We start from the raw sequence: 24359 nt of genomic DNA, 5'->3' as shown, positions 1-24359 counted from the left end.
TTTAGTGAGGCATTTCAGGACTAGAACGCTGCTTAGTAGCTTCTTAGAACAGGCAGTGGTCTGCAGATCGTGCGGTTTCACAGTACGGCGTCTGACTTCAGGACAATAGGCTTTATGTTTGAATTACATTGGGGTCACTTGCTTTCTTTGTCACTTTTTAAGGGCATTGCTATTTTTTTTCTTTTTTTTTTTCTCCCTTCTTTCAAATATATGGTATATATTGATGTTGAAGGAGCAACAGCAGAAGGGTTGTCTTCTCCCCTCAGTCATTCTTATTAACTTCCTTGGATGTAACTATACATAACCACACTATACATTACTGTGGTAACTTAAGAGGTAAATATAATTTATCATTCTGGAAAAAAAATACAGATGTATGTAGCTTATGTGCGATATATGCAAGAAGCAACATTCCCGCACACTCCGAAAATTCTATGTAAGGTAGCAATAGCTCATCATGCATAAGCAATATCTCTGCAAGGCAGCAATAATCCCTAGACAGGAGTAACTTCCCTGCAGGACAGGAATAACCCTTACCACAAAAAATTCCCTGCAAGGGAGCAATAATCCCTAGATACAGTGCAATCAATTTTCCTCCGAGGTCCCAGACACAGAAACCCTTGCAGGGAAATTGCTCTTATTAAAAGGGTTATTGCTTTTGTTTTTGTCATCTTTATAAAAATCCTTGAGAAATTTAACCTAACATAAATCTCGATACTATTTCTAGGATATGGTTTTAAGGCATTGCAGTAAAATTGTGGGATGGATGTGTGTCCTCCAAAGAGTATTCCCATCTTCAACATTTACAGCAGATCCATAGCATATGCCATAAACTCTTGATCATTGCACCCTCATCTCTTGGGACATCGGGGGTTCCAGGACCTCTGTTCTCCATTTCACGTTGGCCACTTTCACGACAGAAGTCAGTACTGCACCTTATGGCTCTTCCCACATCAGTCACAGACCATCTCACTCACCATTGACTTCTATGGGGAAAGCAGGCATCTTGGATTGGGGAATGAGAGGTCACAAGACCCTATTTCTCCTAATAGGTTAGGGTACCTGCGAATATCCCTTTCAGATTATTTTCTGTGATGCCTATGAACAAAAGATCTGACTTTTTTCATAGGCAATTGTTGAGGACAAGGCATAAGAACCCCACAATTTTACATTAACTTAAAAAGCATCTTCACCATGATCAACTCTATTAAGGGTCCATTCACACGTCCGTTGTTTGTTTCCTGATCTGTTCCGTTTTTTGCTGAACAGATCTGGACCCATTCATTTTCAATGGGTCCTGAAAAAAAAAAACGGACAGCACAATGTCAGATTTTTTTTCAGGACCCATTGAAAATGAATGGGTCCAGATCTGGTCCAGATCTGTTCAGCAAAAAACGGAACAGATCTGGAAAGAAACAACGGAAGTGTGAATAGACCCTTATCCAGGCCTACTGCCTGTTTGATTATATAATGACTAAAATGATACCTTTCTTTTGTCTCTAGGGTTAATGTTTGAAGATTTATTGTCTGTTTTAGGCCTATTGCACACGACCGTATGGCTTTTTCAGTATCTTGCGGTCCGCACAAAACGGATACATGACATCAGTGTACATTCCGTTTTTTGCAGAACAGAACAGCTGGCCCCTGATAGAACAGTACTATCCTTGTCCGTTATGTGGACAATAATAGGACATGTTCTATCTTTACACGGAACGGAAAAAAAGAAATACGGAAACGGAATGAATACGGAGTACATAAAAAAAAAAAATTGGCAGACCCATTGAAATGAATGGTTCCATATACGGACCATATACAGAACGCAAAAAAAGGGAGCGGAAACGGAAAAAAAAAAAAAAACATTCGTGTGCAAGAGGCCTTAGGCCTTTTGCACATGAATGTTTTTTTTCCCGTTTACGTTCAGTTTTTTGCATTCCGTATACGGACCATATATGGAACCATTAATTTCAATGGATCCGCAAAAAAAAACGGAAGGTACTCCATATGCCTTCCGTATTTCCGTTTCGTTCAAAGATATAACATGTCCTATTATTGTCTGCAGAACGGACAATGATAGTACTGTTCTATCAGGGGCCAGCTGTTCCGTTCCGCAAAAAACAGAAGGCACATGGACGTTATCCGTATTTTTGCATATCCGTTTTTTGGCGGACCGCAAAATACGGAAAAAGCCATACGGTCGTGTGCAAGAGGCCTTATATTTATGCAAATGACCAGTGTTTGGAGCACTGATAGCGCCATGGACAATTGAAGAATTATGTACTTACCCACTAGAGGAGATGCTGGAGGTGGTTTGCACCTGGTGTATATGCAAAGTTGTGCCTGCCTTATCTTCAGGAACACCTTCTGCAACACCACACGTTTTAATGTCCATATTCTGAACATAAATTTCAATTTTCTGTATCAATTCGGGCTGTGCCTGGGGTGTAGCACCCAAATAAGTCACACACCCTTTTGCTCACCATACAGTCTACTGTGAATGCTGCATGAACTTTGCACACTTTGCTGTACTGAGGGGTATAGCATTATATTTACTACAGTTGGGGCCATTCCACAGAAGGGGGTCATTCTAAAGATGGGGGCCATTCCACAGAGGAGGGCATTCTCAATACTACAGGAAGGCCATTCTATGTACTACCGATGGGGCCATTCTACAAATGTAGACCATGCTACAGAGGGGGGCATTCTACAAAGGAGGGCCATTCTATATACTACAGAGGGGGCCATTATATATATTATCAATACACAGTTGACATTATACTACAGGTGAGATGAGAGCATTATATATATGGGCACTACAGGGAACATATTAATACAAGTGGCTTTATACATATGGGCACTACAGGGGGCATTATAATACAGGGGGCTGCAGTGGGGATTTATAAATACTGCGACTACTACAGAGTACATTATAAATATTGAGTTATATTACTACTGTGGCCTATATAAGGGTGCCTTATAGATTGGCCTTATGACTACTTTTGGCTCTAAAGGGGTGCTTTATAGAGGGGCCTTGCTACTGCTAGGGGCACTATAGTGGGCTTTATTTCTACTAGGGAGCATTATTAATATGGGGGGTAGCTTGTGGGTATAATTATTTGGCATAATATGGAGGGCATTAGATGCTGCTAAAATAATTTGTCATGGCGGTCTGGTCCGAATGAAGAAGATGAGGATAGAGGACTACATCAGATGAGACACACTGGATGTAAGAGATAGGTGGTGCTAGAAATGCGTACATATGTGTGTGTGTGTGTGTGTGTTAAAAGAAAAATGTATTCATCATTTGTTCACTGCCTTTTAACGATTTAAAGCCCATTTATCTATACTGCCTTCATATGGGAGTCAAACAGGTTAAGGATGGGCTGCTACACATGGGGCAGTGTTGCGTGCTTGCCCCCCAGGCTAAAATTCTCCAGGTATCCCCTGTCTGTGCATAGAATTGATGTCTATGTACACAGTGGTGATCACATTTTCATCAAAGAATATTGGACCCATGTACTGTCCATAAAATAGCCTCTGTGATTTTTCTGTGTGACACTAGTATTCTATCTACTATTCTGCAAAGGAAGATGCGCGCGTGAGCGTACTAGTGATAAGGTGCCGAGGATAGTAATACTCACGATTTAGTTGTCCCTTGGGGCCGACAGTGCAGTGGATGGGAAGACAGCACGAAATCCTCCGGGGCACTCTCTGTTGCAGGGAACACCAGCCAGATGTTGGTTGAGGTGCCCTTAATGGTAATTCGGATAAGGTGCTTTTGAGGCTTGGCCCCTGGTTCGTGACGACAACACCGTAAGGTGCAATGAGGAGGAGAAGTGGAATGATGAGAGAGGCAGTGGTTGAACCAGGCAGAAACTTTACTTGTCAGATGTAGTAAGGCTTCCAATAACATCACTTTGTCTTTCATACAGATGGCAAAACAAAGGTAAAGCTACAAAATCCAAATTGGCAGGCTACTTATGGTGAAGTGCATAGGTTACCTCCAGCCCACTTGAGTGAAGGTGCTGTTTTTACTTGTGCTTGGTTCCTGGTCTTGCTCTGATCCCTTAACCTAACACTATTAGTTTAGATCCTCTGTAAATGAGTATTCTCACAGATGGCCTTTCTGTCCTTAATTATGGTGGAGCTGCAGTAAGCTTAGAATCGCTCCACCTGATGTAAAGGAGTCTGGAGTCTGATAAATGACAGTTACCCTCCTTTGTCAATATAGTCTTCAGTTCAATGATCCAACAACCCAAGGGCGATCTCCCTCATGGCAGGCAAACACATCTGCTTCATTATTTGAAAAGATTGTGGTCTTCAAAGTCATAATCCACTTGATACCCCGGAAGGGTACTCTACAGCGTAGGATCCTATAGTCCTGATCTTTGGACTCAATGGTTAAAACCAGTTAGTTCTCCTAGGCTAGGCCCAGGAGGACAGATACAAGACTGTCTGCTCTCCTGCCTCCTAACTCCTCCACTCCTATTCTCTACTTCCCTCTTCACTTCCTGACTTCCTGCGTCTGCACTATATAAGTAGTGCGTTAGAGACCTTTAGTGGTAAAAAGTATGTTGTGCAGATGACCTGCCTGAAATATGGATTTAGCAGCATAGACAGAGATAGTATATAATAGTATAAAATAACATCATATTACACAACAATTTGGAGTGGACCATACACACAGGAGTGGGACAGTACATTTCCCACTGATTTAAATAAAGTCGGCCTCGACTTTCCGGGTTTGCTAGTTGCTGTGGATCTCCTCGCCGTCACCTGGAAAACACCAAAACATGCGCCACACCCATATATACTTCAAAGTTCAGCATTACACATGGATAGAGTATTTTTCAAGTTAATCCAGTAGATTCAAGTGCATAAAAGAGGTTGCATATAAATTGACATTATCAAAATATCACATGTTAAATACTTTGGTGCAAAGGGAAGATGGGCGTTGTCCTCTTTTCTTTGCTTGATGGTGAAAAAACTGGGCGCAGGCATAAAAACAAGTAATACAGTCCATAGCAAAAGTCCATAGTGTGCAAAGTCCAACTCAACATTGAGGTAAAATATTTATAGAATAAAAGGGTTAAAGTGCAAAAAGTTCTGGTGTTGTAAACATGACTATTGCATAAAACAAGCACAGAAAATGTCCTTCTGGGTACATAGCTTAAAATACTGTGTAATTTTTGTTTCAAAATTCCCAGTAAACCTGAGAAGGGGTTAAAAAAGGAGAAATGGGCCAAAAATGCGCAAATGGGAAATTTTTATGGCTTTGCTCTGTTGCAAGTCCAGCAGGTAATCCTGAGTATATATTTAAAGGGCCCCAGTAGTCTTGGTAGTGACTTGAGTAACTGCCACTAGGGGGTGCAACAAGCACAAGTTCTATGTGGGGCAAAAATATATATTTTTTATCTTTAGATGTGGCCATTCCGGCCTACTTACAAATAAGGATCCGGGGATGATGCACGTCGGTGGAGAGTGGGCTTCCCGAGTTCCACTCATCAGCAGATGAGCACTCTGGCATGGCTTCCAGCCGGCGTCGGGTCGATATAGGGGTCAGATCCAGCCGCTCCCGGACCTTATCAAAGATGGAGGTCTTCTCCTCCAGTAATATTGGCACCTCCGTAGCTTTCTTGACAGCAGCAGGGATGTCCCTCTCTGCAGCTGGATTAGTAGACCCTTGATCAGGACCCTGAAGAGACAATTTCTGTAGCTGGGGGACATACCCTTGACCAGCGTCCACTTTACAGGCTGACCTGGACCTCCTCTAAGTATGCCGTCTCTGGGGCTTTGGCCAGCGAGCTTAGGGGGGCGGAGTAATTGTGGGCTGCCATGCAACGTTTGTACTTGCAAATCCCGTTGTGTAAAGGTATTGCAACGGCGCTGAGGATGTCTCGCGCCGGTGATCCGACCCTACAGGGATGGTGGCCTCCTCCCGACTCTTGCCAGACCGTCGCCTACCCTCCTTTGATTGTTCTGGGGCGGACGGTGCACTTGGGGTCTGGGCAGGCTCTGCGGACCTCAGCGGTCGACCTGCCGTGTAATATGAGCCATATCAAGATTCCCACGCCTTGTCTATGAGCTCATAGAAATCATCACGCTCCCTGGCCAGGAACAGGGCGATCTCCGATGGCTACTGTGAGCGTTGTGAGCCACGACTTGCCCCCGCTGCTTCTGGGGTGGCCTTCGGTGGCCCCTGCATGACTTCAGCTTTAGCAGTGGTTGGTTCAGGGTAGTTTTCAGACATTGCGGGTACGTTAGCAGCCATGTTTGCAATCTCTCCCCCCCCCCCCTCTCCCAGCCGAGCACCTCCGCTTGCTCTGCAGGGCTGGCGTTCATCCCTCTTTCAGGACCGCCCCCTAGGTTCACTTGTATTAGGAAGGGGGCGGTACCACCAGGCGGCATAATGGAAAGTCTATGGTGGCGCATTCAGAATTATTTTCCCGCACTTTCAAGGGGCGGTGTTCAATTTTCCTGCTTTTAGATGGGGGTGTCACCACTTCTTCCACAGTGATGGCGCAGCACAAATTAATAAAGAAGCTTCAGGCGGCCATTTTCGATGCATAGAAAAGTCCATTCACTGACAGCAATCACTGACACAAAAATATGTGATTTTCCTGTTTTCAATGATGCAATTTGACAGTAGGGGTCCTGCACAGCATCAAGCACCAACTTTCAAGTTATTTAAGCCATTCTGCAGCTTAATAAAGACGTTTGTATTCCAGCACATATAAAGTCTCTCAACTAGGTAATGGATTTGGTCAATACACGGTCTACAGTTCATTTCAAGGAACAGAGGCGTTTTTAATTATCCCGTTCATTGTGACGCCAATTTTATGCAGCATGCTGGGGCTCTCTATGGATGATGCGCACATGAGCGTACTAGTGATAAGGTGCCGAGGATAGTAGTACTCATGGTTTAGTTGTCCCTTGGGGCCGGCAGTGTAGTGGATGGGAAGACAGCACGAAATCCTCCGGGGCACTCTCCGTTGCAGGGAACTTGGTAATTGGGGTAAGGTGCTTTTGCGTAAGGTGCAATGAGGAGGAGTAGTGGAATTATGAGAGAGGCAGTGGTTGAACCAGGCAGAAACTTTACTTGACAGATGTAGTAAGGCTTCCAATAACATTACTTCGTCTTTCATACAGATGGCAAAAAAAAAAGTAAAGCTTCAAAATACAAATTAGCAGGCTACTTATGGTGAAGTGCATAGGCTACCTCCAGCCCACTTGAGTGAAGGTGATGTTCTTACTTGTGCTTGGTTCCTGGTCTTGCTCTGATCCCTCAACCTTTCACTATTAGTTTACATCCTCTGTAAATGAGTATTCTCACAGATGGCCGTTCTGTCCTTAATTATGGTGGAACTGCCATAAGCTTAGAATCTCTCCACCTGATGTAAAGGAGTCTGGAGTCTGATAAATGACAGTTACCTTCCTTTGTCAATATAGTCTTTAGTTCAATGATCCAACAACCCAAGGGCGATGTTCCTTGTGGCAGGCAAACACATCTGCTTCATTATTGGAAAAGATTGTGGTCTTCAAAGTCATAATCTACTTGATACCCCGGAAGGGTACTCTACAGCTTAGGATCCTATAGTCCTGATCTTTGGACTCAATGGTTAAAACCAGTTAGTTCTCCTGGACGAGGCCCAGGAGGACAGAGACAAGACTGTCTCCTCTCCTGTTTCCTAACTCCTCCACTCCTTTTCTCTACTCCCCTCTTCACTTCCCATGTCTGTGCTATATAAGTAGTGTGTTAGAGAGGTGAAAAGTATGTAGTGTAGGTTAACCAGCCTGAAATATGGATTTAGCAGCATAGACAGAGAAATAGTATAAAATAACATCATATTACACAACAATTTGGAGTGGACCATACACACAGGAGTGGGACACTACAGAACCAAATTTCATCTGACATGATGTATGGCAAGGGGACCAAATGTCCATCCATGATCATATCCAGTAGCCAATTACAATTTGCCACACACTGGTTTATTCCCCTCTTTTAACTCCTTTTGACACAGCGACTTTCTGATTTTGTATTTTCTTTTTTTCGCTCTCTGTCTTCCCGGAGCCATAACCTTTTTATTTTTCCATGTACATAGCAGTATGAGGGCTTGTTTATTGCGGGACAAGTTGGACTTTCTAATGCCACCATTTAATATTGCATATAATGTATTGGGAAGCAGATAATTCTACATTCTACATTCCGTCACATTATGGGTTTCATGGGCTTTGTTTTTACTGTGTTCACTATGTGGTAAAACTGACTTGTGCTCTTCATTCTCCAGGTCAGTATGATTATGGTGATACCATATAGGTATAGTTTTACATGCAGCAATCTTCTCCACAATATGAGGAGAAGTGATCGCTAAGGACATCACTCATGCCATCGCTCGCCCCAATACAGAATCGTAGCTGGAAAAGGACAATTTAGGTGACTGCATGAAAGATGCGATTACCCTATGAACGAGAGCTTCGCTCGCTCATCAGGTAATCGGCGGCACCTTTACACCACCAGATAATCGATAACGAGCATTCCTATGAATGTTTGTTAGCGATTATCTGGCTGATTCTAAACCTGGGTAAAGGGCCCTTTAGGTCTTGTTCACACTTCCGTTTCAGTGATTTCTATCAGTGATTGCGAGCCAAAACCAGGTGGGGGCAAAAACACAGAACATGTGCAAATCTTTCCATTACACCTGGTGTCTGTGTGGGTTCCACTCCTGGTTTTGGCTTACAGTCATTGAAGGAAATCACTGTCCAAATCTGAAGTGTGAATTAGTCCTAAAACTACAGAGAATCACCATCTCATCTGAAAGAAAGATCTCACCATTTCTACAGTACTCATTGTGACAGTGTGGCAGGGAACTCTGGTAGAGAACAGTAGAGATACTACCAGTTTTTATCCAGCCGATTCCTGGCATTGTCTGCTAGACCTACACCTCTTCACACTTGGACATGACCTGGACACTCATACCTGTATGCCGCAGTATTGAACTACAGCAATTATCACAAAAGTAATATTGCCAGCAATAGCTTCTTCATAAAGAGACTTTGGGAAGATTAAAAACTAAAGAGTACTTTAACCCCCATCCTTAAGATCCATACAAAACCATTTTGGGAAGATTTTCATTTTACATTGTTGGAACTGTGTTCTAAGACTACAGTAAAGAGACATTTATTATTTTAAATATTCTACATCATATGCCAGCCATTGCACACACTACATGCCCTGCCTTGCACCCATATAAATGTGGACACCAAGGGCACCTCAAACTACCATCAGGCAGAAGCCCTAACACTGGGGAGTGCCCTGCGGGGGAAAAAGGTGCGCCCTCCTCTCACTGCACTGGCCATAGGGAGCAACGATGTGAGGAAAGCCACCGTGATAGACTTTCTGCAGCCACAGCCACTATCACTCCCATCTTCCGCTCTGACTTCTGAGAGGCTTGCTGCATATGTGAGTTGCTGATTATCCAAATGTCTCTTTACTCCTATAAACAACAATGAAGAAGTCATCTCATCTGCTCCTTTCTGGTGTGCAACACAGAAGTCAGGTGCCCCAATTCTGACAATTTTTGAGGGGTTGCAGAGTTGGCCACAAAGTTCACCAATAGTACTTACCTGTCTTTGCTACCACGATATACACCACTCACTTTTTCTCTGATATGAAAATTACATGTGATTAGACATGGACAAACATGTCATGCAGATGGTCAGTGTCCATACACAATAGCATCACAGGCCGAATGTGTTGCCCCCCGATCTGAAAAATTACATTTTTTGGTTCACGTGTTAATGTTACCACAATGCAACGGTACAACCAACTACCACCATTTTTAGTTGTTTAAAGATGTGGAAGATTCCAGACTGTGGTCATGTTAGAGTTCTCTTTTCTTCTTGACTACATAATGTGCACTGTGCATACAGTGACCTTCGTAGAAAATACAGAAACATCATTCCCATGAAACTCCATTTACTCTGGAGAGCCTTTACTTTCTGACACTGTGCTCTCTCTCCTCAGCGACATGCAGAGGAAGCCATCTATGATAGAGTACATCTGACAGCTTGACTAGCAAGTCATGCAGAGTTCTCCAAGTACTTTTCCCTTCACACCTCGTGGCACTATGTGAAGGATGCATGTGTGGCTGAAAGCTAAAAAGAATATATATTTTTTAACCAACATCTTTTGGGAATGGTTTTCAAGCCCCAAATCCAGTCAAGAACTGCATAGTACACCTTTTATTGGGAAGTAGTGACAGATCCTTCTCACCGTAGGGTATGGAGCTCACAAGTGGATGAGTTATGGTTTGATCTAAAAATGAGACATTCAATCGAATATAATAAAAGCTGACTCTTAGGATAGAATTTTATGAACAATGAGCTAAATTGGGATACATTTGAGCGTCACTAGAACAGGTTAGGGCTCATGCAGATGCTTCTGTACAAATTCATATTGCAAAGATCCAAAGTATGGTTACTGAAAAGGGGTGTTTGAGATAAACCGCCTGCAAGCCTGAACTTCACCCCCTTACAAATTTATGTCTAAACTAAAATCTTTTTATTGTGCATTGGACTGCAGTTGCTCAGCATGGTTAACTCGGTCATATTACTTTTGCAGTATTGTGTTCCATCGTGCCTTTATAGCCACTCTTTATTTACAGGTACTGAACCATTACTGGTTTACTGCTGGTTGTGGTTGTCATATTGCAAGCAGGCATCAGGGCTGTACTGGCTCCAGTGTGCATGGGCACAGCAAACTTAAAGGGATTATCCCAGGATTAACGTAAAAAATGAAAATCAGACACCATATAGTACATGACAATCTCTTTCTAACAAAGCTAGAACCAGCCCTGCACCTCACATGGCTCCAGTGATCTCCCCATTCATTGCTCTGCTAGATTTATATCAAGCTGGCAGCTCAGGGGGAGTGTCTTTTCTGCTGGAGCTAAGGGGGCGTGTCTGTGCTCTCCCTATCACAGCTCAGGAGGCAGTAAGTAGGACTAAGGCTACTTTCACACTTGCGTTCAGAGCGGATCCGTCTGGTGTCTGCACAGACAGATCTGCTCCTATAATGCAGACCATGGGATCCATTCAGAACGGATCCGTCTGCATTATATTTTAGAAAAAATTCTAAGTGTGAAAGTTGCTCAGACGGATCCGTCCAGACTTTACATTGAAAGTCAATGGGGAACGGATCCGTTTGAAATTGAGCCATATTGTGTCAACTTCAAACGGATCCGTCCCAATTGACTTACATTGTAAGTCTGGACGGATCCGTTTGCCTCCACACGTTCAGGTGTCCGCCTGCTGAAGTACGGATGCGTTCGGGGTCGCTTGTGAGAGCCTTCAAACGGAACTCACAAGCGGAGCCCCGAACGCTAGTGTGAAAGTAGAAAATAAGAAAAAAATATATATATATACAGATACCTTTTGTTGAATAAGGCCTAGTTCACACGAACGTTTTTTTTTTTTGCGAATGTACGGGCCATTTTTTTGTGTTCTGTATACGGAACCATTCATTGCAATGGTTCCGGGGAAAAAAAAACGTTATGTACTCCGTATGCATTCCATTTCCGTTTTTCCATTCCGTTGAAAGATAGAACATGTCCTATTATTGCCCGCAAATCACGTTCCGTGGCTCCATTGAAGTCAACGGGTCCGGAAATGCATCCGTATGTCTTCCGTATCCGTTCCGTTTTTTTCTGAACCATCTATTGAAAATGTTATGCCCAGCCCAATTTTTTTCTATGTAATTACTGTATATTGTACATGGCATACAGAATAACGGAAACACAATGGAACCCAAAAACGGAACCACGGATCCGTGAAAAACGGACCGCAAAAAAAACTATAAAAGCCATACGTTTGTGTGAACTAGGCCTAACTCAATTGCTATACTAAATGATTTTTATTTTTTTCATGATTTTTCTTCTCATCTAGATGAAATTCAGTTTCAAGATGCCCACCACCCATTGATTTTCATTTTGAAACTGAATTCCATCTAGATGAGAAGAAAAATCATAAAAAAAAAAAATACAAAAAAAATCACAAATATTAAATAATAAAGAGATATGTAAAAAGAAAAGAAAAATATAAATATAAGTATAATTGGTAGAATTCCAATATAGTATATTAAGTGAAATGTATAATCCCATGTTGGTTTAAAAACCACATGAGAACTGCATCAAAACCGCACATACCCCTTTTGGTGGATGTATGGTTTTATTATTGGTTATGTATATTTAGACACAAAAGAACATGAATGTGATTATCTACACCTACTTTGGAATCTCTTTATCAAAAAAACGCATTAAAACCGCATTTATCCTTTTGGGTGATTTCATATAATTTGTATATGTTCTACATGTTTTTATTGTTGGTTATGTATATGTAGATAAAAACATTAAGATAACAGTTCACACTTGTTGCAGCACTCATATTTATAGGGAGGAAAGAGATATAATTGATCTTCAAATAAAACATCCAGAATTGCGCCACTATTTTATTACAGGTGTTGTGGATTTGCTTGCTATTTTTATTTTATAGTTCTTTCACTTTTATATATATATATATCTTATATTTTATATCAATTATGTATTACTATGTACTCAGCTTATAAATAAATTGTTTCTCAGAGTGATTCTGCAAGGGGAGTTTGTCCTTACATTTTATTTAGTGACCGGATGAGTCACTGAGATCAGTGCACCCTTTCCATACAGGGTACAGGTGAGCCACCCTACTTTTATACATTGTATAATGAGTAGATATTCGCCACTTTTTGTCATATATCTGTTGCAATTCAGTTGCAGATTTGCAGCCAAATCTGCAACTTCTTCCCCCACCACGCCACATATGCCAGTTCTAAAAAAGGGGGGCTTAGTGTTGGTGGGAAAGAGGGCGGGCCTGCAGGCCCATCTCATTTATCTTTTTTTTTTGCATAGAAAACTACACCAGCAAGGGAGCTGGCATAGATTTAAGGCTGTTAGCTGCCGGTGTAGCGTTATACTACCCTACCTCGTGAGATTTCCCTACCCTCTGACTTCCTGTCGCATGAGCGATGACGTCGGGGGGCGTGTCTCACTTTTCTCCATCTGCGCATGCCCAAAAGGACACTCTAGTGAAAAGCTCAAGGCTGAACTTAGCAGCACGCCGGGAACCTGCGCATGCGTCTGGGAGCCAAGGTAGGGAAAAATCACGGGTCAGTGCGCAAGCGCAGTTAACTCATTAAAATCCACCCGATATACGCGCCTGCGCAATGTGATGGTAGGGGAAAATTACGTCCCAGTGCGCAAGCGCCGAGGGTAAGCATGAATATCCATGCCAAAAGCACTTTTAACCCTTTGCAGGAGCTATTCTCATATTGGTTCTTGACTGATTGTCCTCCTATATATAGGTTCTATTATATAGGGGGTCTGTCTGCACAGTATATGGGGGGAGTCTGTCTGCACAGTATATTTGGGGGGCTGTCTGCGCAGTATATTTGGGGGGCTGTCTGCGCAGTATATTGGGGGGGCTGTCTGCGCAGTATATGGGGGGGGCTGTCTGCGCAGTATATGGGGGGGGCTGTCTGCGCAGTATATGGGGGGGGCTGTCTGCGCAGTATATGGGGGGGGCTGTCTGCGCAGTATATGGGGGGGGCTGTCTGCGCAGTATATGGGGGGGGCTGTCTGCGCAGTATATGGGGGGGGCTGTCTGCGCAGTATATGGGGGGGGCTGTCTGCGCAGTATATGGGGGGGCTGTCTGCGGGGGCTGTCTGCGCAGTATATGGGGGGGGCTGTCTGCGCAGTATATGGGGGGGCTGTCTGCGCAGTATATGGGGGGGTCTGTCTGCGCAGTATATGGGGGGTCTGTCTGCGCAGTATATGGGGGTCTGTCTGCGCAGTATATTGGGGGTCTGTCTGCGCAGTATATTGGGTCTGTCTGCGCAGTATATGGGGGGGCTGTCTGCGCAGTATATGGGGGGCTGTCTGCGCAGTATATGGGGGGGCTGTCTGCGCAGTATATGGGGGGGCTGTCTGCGCAGTATATGGGGGGGCTGTCTGCGCAGTATATGGGGGGGCTGTCTGCGCAGTATAGGGGGGGCTGTCTGCGCAGTATAGGGGGGGCGTACTGCGCAGTATATGGGGGGGCTGTCTGCGCAGTATATGGGGGGGCTGTTCTGCGCAGTATATGGGGGGGCTGTCTGCGCAGTATTACCTGGGGGGGGGCTATCTGCGCATAGTATAGGGGGGGCATGTCTGCGCAGTATATGGGGGCTATCTGCGCAGTATGATGGGGGGTGCTATCGCGCATTTAATGTGGTGCTATCTGCGCAGCTATATGGGGGGGCTATCTAGCAGCAGTATTGGGGGGCTGTCTGCCGGCATAATATGTGAGGGCTATCTGCGAAGTATTGGGGGGCTGTCTGCGCAGTATATGGGGGGGCTGCTCTGCGCAGTATATGGGGGGCTGTCTGCGCAAGTATATTGGGGGGGCTGTCTGCGCAGTATATGGGGGGCTGTCTGCGCAGTATATGGGGGGGCTGTCTGCGCAGTATATGGGGGGGGCTGTCTGCGCAAGTATATGGGGGGCTGTCTGGCGCAGTATATGGGGGGGCGGTTCTGCGGCGTTATATGGGGGGGACTGTATGCGCAGTATAGGGGGTGCTGCTGAGAGTATATGGGGGGGATGTCTGGCAGTATTATGGGTGGGGCTGTATGCGCAGTATATTGGGGGTTCGTCTGCGCATTAAATGGGGGGGGCGTCTGCGCAGTATATGGGGGTGTTCTGCGCAGTATATGGGGGCTGCTGCGCAGTAATATGGTGGGGGCTGTCTGCCGCAGTATATGGGGGGGGCCTGTATGCGCAGTATATGGTGGGGGCATGTCTGCGCAGTATAGGGGGGGCTGTCTGGGCAGTATATGGGGGGGATGTCTGCGCAGTATATGTGGGGGTGCTGTCTGCGCAGTATATGTGGGGTCGTCTGCGAAGTATATGGGGGGGATGTATGCGAAGTATATGGGGTGGGCTGTTTAATGCGCAGTATATGGGGGGGCTGTCTGTGCGGTACAGTATATTGGGGATGTATGTGCAGCATACTTTTGGGGGGGCAGTGTATTATATTTGTGGGCTGTGCGTTAGATGTGGAGCTGTGCACCACGTGTGGCCTGTGTGTTAGATGTGTACAACCCTAATTTAACAAATACTACGAAACTGCAGCCATCTCGTCACTTGGAGAAGGATGAGAAGCGGCCCCCATCCGTCGCTCACTGGATTCTGTAATCAACGCCTGCTGTGTATGTGTGTGCACCGTCAGCCTGCTGTGTATGTGTGTGCACCGTCAGCCTGCTGTGTATGTGTGTGCACCGTCAGCCTGCTGTGTATGTGTGTGCACCGTCAGCCTGCTGTGTATGTGTGTGCACCGTCAGCCTGCTGCACTGCGTCTGTTGTGCCATTTGCTCTAACAATTTTAATTAATTTTTTTGTGTCACAACTCTGACCAGCATGTTCTCCTATGGAACACGAAGTACCTGAAGTGGAATGAAGAAGCCCATGTTTGAGGCCTGCGCCCTGGCGGGAGCATTGAAGGGGCATCTGACACGTGACGAGCTGCTCCTGTGTACTGTGATCACCGCGAGTTCAGAGGTCGGCAACCATAGGCCGTCCACATGCTGTGAATTACATCTCCCATCATGCTGGTAAAGTATTATGGGAGGTGTAGTCCAAAACATCTGGAATACCAAATGTGTATGAATGAAAAGCATGGTGTGTGACTGGTCAGTAACAAGGGTTGAAGCCTTGACGTGGCGTTACTGCTCACATGTGTATCCATGTGCCAATTCAACCAATGTGAGTGACTGTAATTAATACTGATTAGGTAACTATAAATACTGTGACAATGGAGAATTAAACGACTGTATCTCCTACACACCGCTTACACCGTGACCGTATCTCCTACACACTGCTTACACCGTGACCGTATCTCCTACACACCACTTACACCGTGACCGTATCTCCTACACACCGCTTACACCGTGACCGTATCTCCTACACACCGCTTACACGGCCATAGAGGGACATATGTTCTGACCTTTCTGAGACCTGGGGGGATTTAAATGCGGTGTCTCAGAAGATATGTTGTAAGAACAGCAATTTTTTTTTTTTAAACATTCATATTGTTCTTAACCTTACATCATGTTATGTTTTTTTTCCCCCAACATTTAAACAGGTTACACAACGCTGATCTATCCAGGACGGCTTCAGGATGGACTATAAGAAGGAGGTTTACGACGACGCACAATGGCACAAAGAAGGTAAATTATATATATTTTTTAAAGAAATGTAAATGAAATGTAAAAAGAAATGTAATTTAAGGGACTGTCTGTAACAGCAAAGCGTTTGGCTACCCTGTTTTGGACAGCCAACTTATGGTGTAATGTAGACGTAGCATCGGACATGGATGGTGTTTTTAAAGGTAAATTTTTATTTCATTTTTTTCATACAGAACTAAGAGCAGCGCTCTGGAGACTGAACAACCCCCTGATGCGGAAAATGAATGGATCGCCAACGCCAGACCTCCTGTCCCTCATGCATCTGCTCGGGAGAATCCGGGTCCCCTACCGGATCCCTCTGCTCAACAGAGGCTCTAGGTTGACATCAAAATTTAAGAGCCCTGCTGAGCAGGCAGAGATCCGGTAGGCCAAAGCAAAATGATTATGTGGACCGTGTAGAGGTTGTTTCCAACACTGTAGAAGGTTTGGACGAACATCAGAAGGAGTTTAGTGCTGCCTTGATTCGCCGCTGGGAGGGAGCAGAGTCGGCGATCCAATGCAGCCCTAACTACCATTATGGGGTAAGCATAATCAATTTGGTGGACTCAATGACGCCCGAGCAGTTGCATGAGTTTAATATCATGCTTAGAGAATGTGTCACAGAAATTGGCCACGGCCCCCACAACCCCATCCCACACCAGTGACCATTACCGACAACCTTCCCATTCCCAGCCCCCGGGCATGTGTTCACTTCTGTCTCTTTTCTACTTCTCCGTCCCACTATTTTCCCCACCACCTCTACACATGCTCGGGTACCCTCCTCCTCAGACCCTTATACAACCCACAATTTCAACCCGCATCCTTTCTTGTGGACTGTATTTTTAGCTCAGAGAATAAAGAGGACAGGGGGGCTACCATTGCCAACCTCAAACCACCTACCCGACAGTCCTACTCCACTAAAAATTATTTTTTGTATAGTATGTATATATATATATATATATTTTTTTTTTTTTTTATGGATATATTGTAATTTATACAAAAATATAAAAATGTATAGTTAACTTCGATGTATTTGTGTTTTCATTGGCCGGTACAGGGTAACAGTAACCTTTGGCACTACCGCTGTGGTGACATTACAACTACCATAGGGTCACTACTGTACGTTTATTGAAAAGCCCTTGGTATTTTTTTTTTTTTCCTAAACGACATTATTGCCAAAGGTGAACCATGAACAATACAATCAGTAATGAGCTATCTGTTGGCTCTTTATTGATCGTAGACCCTATGATTGGCACATGAACAGCAAAGGCTTGTTCGTCGTTCAATCTTGTGCCCTTCCATATGAGCCCTTGTGGGAGTCACGGTCCATCCGCATCATCAGGAATTCATTAATAAATTGTAATTTAACAGTTTGATTAATGATTTCCCTATGACGCTATGACATAACTAGTGTGATTACCACAATGGACACACAAGGGACTAACTGCTGTTAAAGGGGTATCCCAATCAATGGTGGCATATCACTTGAATATGCAACCATTGTCTGATAGGTGTGGGTACCACCGATAGGACACGCACCTATATTGAGAACGGAGCAGGTAGCGCTGTGGCTGGAGGGCACCAGATTTAATGGGGTCCGTCGACCACTGTTTGCTAATCCACAACTCTCACATAGAGAAGAATGGAGGGCGGCAGAGCATGCGCATTGCGCCATACTCCAATTTCGGGGACCAGTTCTCAATATAGGTGCGGGGAACAGCAGCTATAAGACAATGGGGGCATATCCAAGCGATATGCCCCTATTGTCTGAGATGAGAAAACTCATTTTAAGGCCTCTTTCACACGGCTGTATTCCCTACAAGAGGGCCATATGTCCCGCACTGGCATTGATCATGCCAACAGGAGTACACACAATCCTAGATTACAATGATGCTGCGCAAGTCGAGCTTCAGGTGGGACTATTGTTTAGCATAGAATAGAGAATAGATCATATGAATGCGGGACAATAGCCCATTGTGAGGCACAACATGGACAACATCAAGATGCCATGTGCTCCTGTACGCACGATCAATATGGCCCGTTAACTAACACTATACATGTTTTAGTGCATATAGTCGTGTACAAGAGTCCAAAAGGTGAGATACGGTCACAGTGTAAGCAGTGTGTAGGAGATACGGTCACGGTGTAAGCGGTGTGTAGGAGATACGGTCACGGTGTAAGCGGTGTGTAGGAGATACGGTCACGGTGTAAGCGGTGTGTAGGAGATACGGTCACGGTGTAAGCGGTGTGTAGGAGATACGGTCACGGTGTAAGCGGTGTGTAGGAGATACGGTCACGGTGTAAGCGGTGTGTAGGAGATACGGTCACGGTGTAAGCAGTGTGTAGGAGATACGGTCACGGTGTAAGCAGTGTGTAGGAGATACGGTCACGGTGTAAGCAGTGTGTAGGAGATACGGTCACGGTGTAAGCAGTGTGTAGGAGATACGGTCCCGGTGTAAGCAGTGTGTAGGAGATACGGTCACGGTGTAAGCGGTGTGTAGGAGATACGGTCACAGTGTAAGCGGTGTGTAGGAGATACGGTCACAGTGTAAGCGGTGTGTAGGAGATACGGTCACAGTGTAAGCGGTGTGTAGGAGATACGGTCACGGTGTAAACAGTGTGTAGGAGATACAGTCGTTTAATTCTCCATTGTCACAGTATTTATAGTTACCTAATCAGTATTAATTACAGTCACTCACATTGGTTGAATTGGCACATGGATACACATGTGAGCAGTAACGCCACGTCAAGGCTTCAACCCTTGTTACTGACCAGTCACACACCATGCTTTTCATTCATACGCATTTGGTATTCCAGATGTTTTGGACTACACCTCCCATAATACTTTACCAGCATGATGGGAGATGTAATTCACAGCATGTGGACAGCCTATGGTTGCCGACTTCTGAACTCGTGGTGATCACAGTACACAATGCTGGAGCAGCTCCTCACCTGTCAGATGCCCCTTCAATGCTCCCGCCAGGGCGCGGGCCTCACACATGGGCTTCTTCTTACCACTTCAGGTACTTTGTGTTCCATAGGAGAACATGCTGGTCAGAGTTGTGACACAATATTTTTTTTATTAAAATGGTTAGAGCAAATGGCAGAACAGACGCAGTGCAGCAGACGGACGGTGCACACATACACAGCAGACGGGGATTACAGAATCCAGTGAGAGACGGATTTGGTGGCAGGTGTGTCCTTCTGGATGGGGGCCGCTTCTCATCCTTCTCCAAGTGACGAGATGACTGCAGTTTCGTAGCAAAAAACATGCCATGGCATAGGAGATATAGGGAATTTTTATTTATTTTTTCGTTAAAATAGGGTTGTACACATCTAACACACAGGCCACAAATATAATACACTGCCCCCCCAAATATGCTGCACATACATCCCCCAATATACCGTACCGCACAGACAGCCCCCCCATATACTGCACAGACAGCCCCCCCATATACTGCACAGACCTCCCCCATATACTGCACAGACCTCCCCCATATACTGCGCACACAGCCAGCCCCCATATACTGCGCACACAGCCCCCCCCCATATACTGCGCACACAGCCCCCCCCCATATACTGCGCACACAGCCCCCCCCCCCATATACTGCGCACACAGCCCCCCCCCATATACTGCGCACACAGCCCCCCCCCATATACTGCGCACACAGCCCCCCCCCATATACTGCGCACACAGCCCCCCCCATATACTGCGCACACAGCCCCCCCCCATATACTGCGCACACAGCCCCCCCCATATACTGCGCACACAGCCCCCCCCATATACTGCGCACACAGCCCCCCCATACACTGCGCACACAGCCCCCCAATACACTGCGCACACAGCCCCCCAATACACTGCGCACACAGCCCCCCAATACACTGCGCACACAGCCCCCCAATACACTGCGCACACAGCCCCCCCATTTAATGCGCAGACAGCCCCCCCATATACTGCGCAGACAGCCCCCCATATACTGCGCAGACAGCCCCCCCATATACTGCGCAGACAGCCCCCCCCCATATACTGCGCAGACAGCCCCCCCCCATATACTGCGCAGACAGCCCCCCCATATACTGCGCAGACAGCCCCCCATATACTGCGCAGACAGCCCCTCATATACTGCGCACACAGCCCCCCCATATACTGCGCACACAGCCCCCCCATATACTGCGCACACAGCCCCCCCATATACTGCGCACACAGCCCCCCCATATACTGCGCACACAGCCCCCCCCATATACTGCGCACACAGCCCCCCCCATATACTGCGCACACAGCCCCCCCCCATTTAATGTGCAGACAGCCCCCTATATACTGCGCAGACAGACTCCCAAATATACTGCGCAGACAGCCCCCCAAATATACTGTGCAGACAGACCCCCTATATAATAGAACCTATATATAGGAGGACAGTCAATCAAGAACCAATATGAGAATAGCTCCTGCAAAGGGTTAAAAGTGCTTTTGGCATGGATATTCATGCTTACCCTCGGCGCTTGCGCACTGGGACGTAATTTTTCCCTACCTCGGCTCCCAGACACATGCGCAGGTTCCCAGCGTGCTGCTAAGTTCAGCCTTGAGCTTTTCACTAGAGTGTCCTTTTGGGCATGCGCAGATGGAGAAAAGTGAGACACGCCCCCCGACGTCATCGCTCATGCGACAGGAAGTCAGAGGGTAGGGAAATCTCACGAGGTAGGGTAGGATAACGCATCACCGGCGGTGGATGCGCCTAAGTTATGTGGAGGCCGGCGCCTCTACATAACTTAGGCTCATCAAGAGCCAGCCCAGAGGTATTAATACCGTTCCGAATGTGCTCCTATCTTTCTATGGAGCCCTGCGGCAGCCTAGGATCAGAGGGACGGAGGCTGCAGCACACACCATCCGGCTTCCCTTGATCCCCGATTTTTGAGCTCCCAGATGCCGTGGTCAAATGTAAAAATAGGTGCAAAAGTTTAAAAACTTCTGAATTAGTATAATATTATAATAATCAAAATAGGTGCAAAAAGCGCAATACCTCCAAAACACGGGCAAAATCTGTGGGTAAATGAGACACACAAAAAATAAGAGTCAGAAACAGGCTTTTTAGGCCTCATGCACACGACAGTTGTTTTTTGCGTCCGTCAAAAAAAAATAACTGATGCGGCATCCATTTTTTTCCCACAGATCCCTTGTAATAAATGCCTATCCTTGTCTGCAAATGTAAAAATAGTAGAACATGCACTATTTTGTTTGCTAAAGGGAAACACGGACAACGGACGCGGAACACAAACGGATGAACTATCAGCATTTTTTTGCTGACCCATTGAAATTAATGGGTCCCTATCCTAGCAGCAAAAAAATGGAACGGAGGCTGAGAAAAACTGTTGTGTGCATGAGGCCTTACTGAAAACAGGCAGAGACATTATAGTATGTGACCCCAATGTGCTTGCTCACCAGCATTTTTTCCTCTATAGAAAAAGGTGTGAAAAATATGAAAACACCTGAAAAAAAAAGCCAAGAGCTACAATATGCTACATTTTTTAAAATAAGCCAAAAAGGGGGGGGGGGGGGAGCCACATAAATAAAAAAATAAAATACACCAGTAGAAAAATATGCTTAGATGATCTTTGTTTCATAATTCCCATACACCTTTAGCTAACATCTGAAGCTGGCATTCTTACCATAAAGAAAGAAAGAAAGAAAGAAAGAAAGAAAAAAAAAAAAAAAAAAAAAAAAAAAATCACCAAAAATGCAGGTGCAAAAAATTGTACTAAAAACATGAATAATGTTACAGAATAATGCCAGCAAAAACCTACATGTGAAAGTACTCTAACAGCCCTGCAGATAAGTAGCAATACCCCATGGGTCAATTATATGAAAACTGCATCAAACTGAACAAAAACATACATGTGTGAATATACCCTAAAAGCCTATCTGTTTGCAATTATAATACTGAGGCCTAGATCACACATCACTGTTTGGTCATAGATTTTCATCAATAGTTGTAAAACAAAAACAGATGCGGGTCAAAAACACAAAACAAGCGCAAATTTTTCACTATACCTTCTCTCTTTGAAGGCTCCATTTCTGGTTTTGGCTTACAATCACTGACCAAAACACTCACGTGTGAGGCCTAGCTCGCACATCAGTATTTTGGTCAGTGATTTTCATCAGTGGGCAACCAGGTGTCGGTCAAAAACACTTACCAGGTGCAGATATGTCCATTATATCTGCGTAGCCTCAACTTCTGGCTCACAATCACTGATGGAAATCACTGAAGTGTGAACTAGGCCTGAGTGGCCAGCCCCCACCCCTGAATGGTAGGTGTGTGAGTGGATGAGATTCATCAGCATTGTGCACCTGAGCAGCCTCACAGATATAACATTGTGGCCTGTCTGAGGTGAACTAGCATTTAACCTGCCCCTGTATTAGTAAGTATGGCCCTTTTCTGTGATATGAAGTAATTCTAACCTGGTTTTCTATGGTTTATTTGTAGTGTTGGTCAAGGGAATCACAAGATGGGGGTTACAATCTTCCATATGTTTGCTGTAAAATCAACTAGTACTCATGCTTTTCACTTTTGCTGGATGCAGCCTCGCCTTGGCATATTGAGGGAAAATATGAGGGTGAGGGGATCAGGGAGAGTGAGTGAGCTATATATATATATATATATAATGTATGCTCATCTCCCCAACTTTTTGGACTTTCAAAGAGGGACACTTATGGTTTATTGTGTGAAAGATCAATTTTTCTTGCATATCTATACACTGTAATATAGAACTTTCTGAATATAGAAATTTTTTAAATTCGAATTGCATCAAATTATGAAAGGAGGGCTCTAATATGCTTAAGCGAGACAACCAAACCCTTTCTGGATCAATATTGTAAATGCAATAATGAAAATCTATACCTCAGATCAAAAAGAGGGACATAAATGGAACAAAGAGGGACCCTGACTTGGGTCAAAAAACGGGACTGTCCCTCCAAAAAAGGGACACTTGGAAAGTCTGTGTATGTTAGTAAAATAATAAATATTAACGCCCAGCCGTACATGTATGGTGCTGGGCGGGTCTTTAAAGATGGCGCCCACTCCTGAGCGGTGCAGACGACATAGCCAGCGGGTGGCCGCCTACTTCTTATAGCAGACACCCGCAGCTCATGTCTGCAACCGGCAGTAATGCCAATCACAGACATTTACCCCCTCAGATGCCTTGGTCAATCCTGACCACTACATCTGAGCGCGCTGAAAACAGAAAGCACCCACTTCCGGTTATGCGCTGGCTCCCCCGTGCAGCGATCAGAGGAGCTGGAGCGTGTGTGCATGACAGGAGGTTGCTGCATAGTATTTCCTATGGAGCCCTTGCCTGTAGTAGGGCTCCATAGGAAAGTAGTAAAATCATCATAGATTCCAATGCCATTATCATAGACTCCAATGCACAATCTAATGATTGCATGTTATAGTTCCCTATGGGAACTATTAAAAAAAAAAAAAAAAAAAAAAAAAATTCTAATCGCCCCCCCTTTCCCAAAATAAGAGAATTACAAAAATTCACATCATTTGTGTCACGATGTGCGAAAATCCCCATAGTATAAAAATATATTCCCCATACGGCAAACAGCAAAACGGAATAAATCGTCCAAATGGCCGATTCGCCGTTTTTGGTCGCTTTACTTTCTACAATTTTTTATAAAAAGTGATCAAAAAGTCACACACCCCAGAGTGGTATCAATAAAAAGTTCAGATCGCCCCACAAAAAATGAGCCCCCATACAGTTCCGTAAACATAATTACAAAAAAGTTGCAGGGGTCAAAATTTGCCAACCAAAAAATAAAAAATGTCCCCACTTTTTAAAATAAAAATAAATATATATATATAATTTTTTGTATCAGAACGCAAGAAAAACTATACATATTAGGTATCGCCGGATTTGTACTGACCTGAAGAATAAAAGTAACTGGTCAGTTTTATCGTACATCGAACGTAGTAAATAAACCCGTAAAACTGTGGTGGAATTTCACCCCATTTGGAATTTCTTTCCTGCTTCTCACTACATCATATGCAATATTAAATGGTGGCATTGGA

The 24359-nt window shown here is 44.8% G+C and overlaps 1 long non-coding RNA gene across 2 annotated transcripts; it reads left to right on the top strand.

Annotated features, from left to right (window-relative positions):
• The first annotated feature begins 13124 nt into the window (after positions 1–13124).
• On the top strand, positions 13125–16267 carry LOC122930739. 2 transcript variants are annotated; one of them, XR_006388166.1, is made up of 3 exons: positions 13125–13184; positions 15487–15584; positions 16212–16267. It is a non-coding gene; the product is annotated as an uncharacterized LOC122930739 (long non-coding RNA). The 2 variants fall into 2 exon arrangements; XR_006388167.1 differs by lacking the exon at positions 13125–13184 and adding an exon at positions 13253–13304.
• Positions 16268–24359: the final 8092 nt, after the last annotated feature.

This window comes from Bufo gargarizans, chromosome 3 (assembly GCF_014858855.1).
Source record: "Bufo gargarizans isolate SCDJY-AF-19 chromosome 3, ASM1485885v1, whole genome shotgun sequence".
Lineage (NCBI taxonomy): Eukaryota > Metazoa > Chordata > Amphibia > Anura > Bufonidae > Bufo > Bufo gargarizans.
Note: the sequence above shows the minus strand (reverse complement) of the source record. Positions and strands in the feature narration are given on the sequence as shown.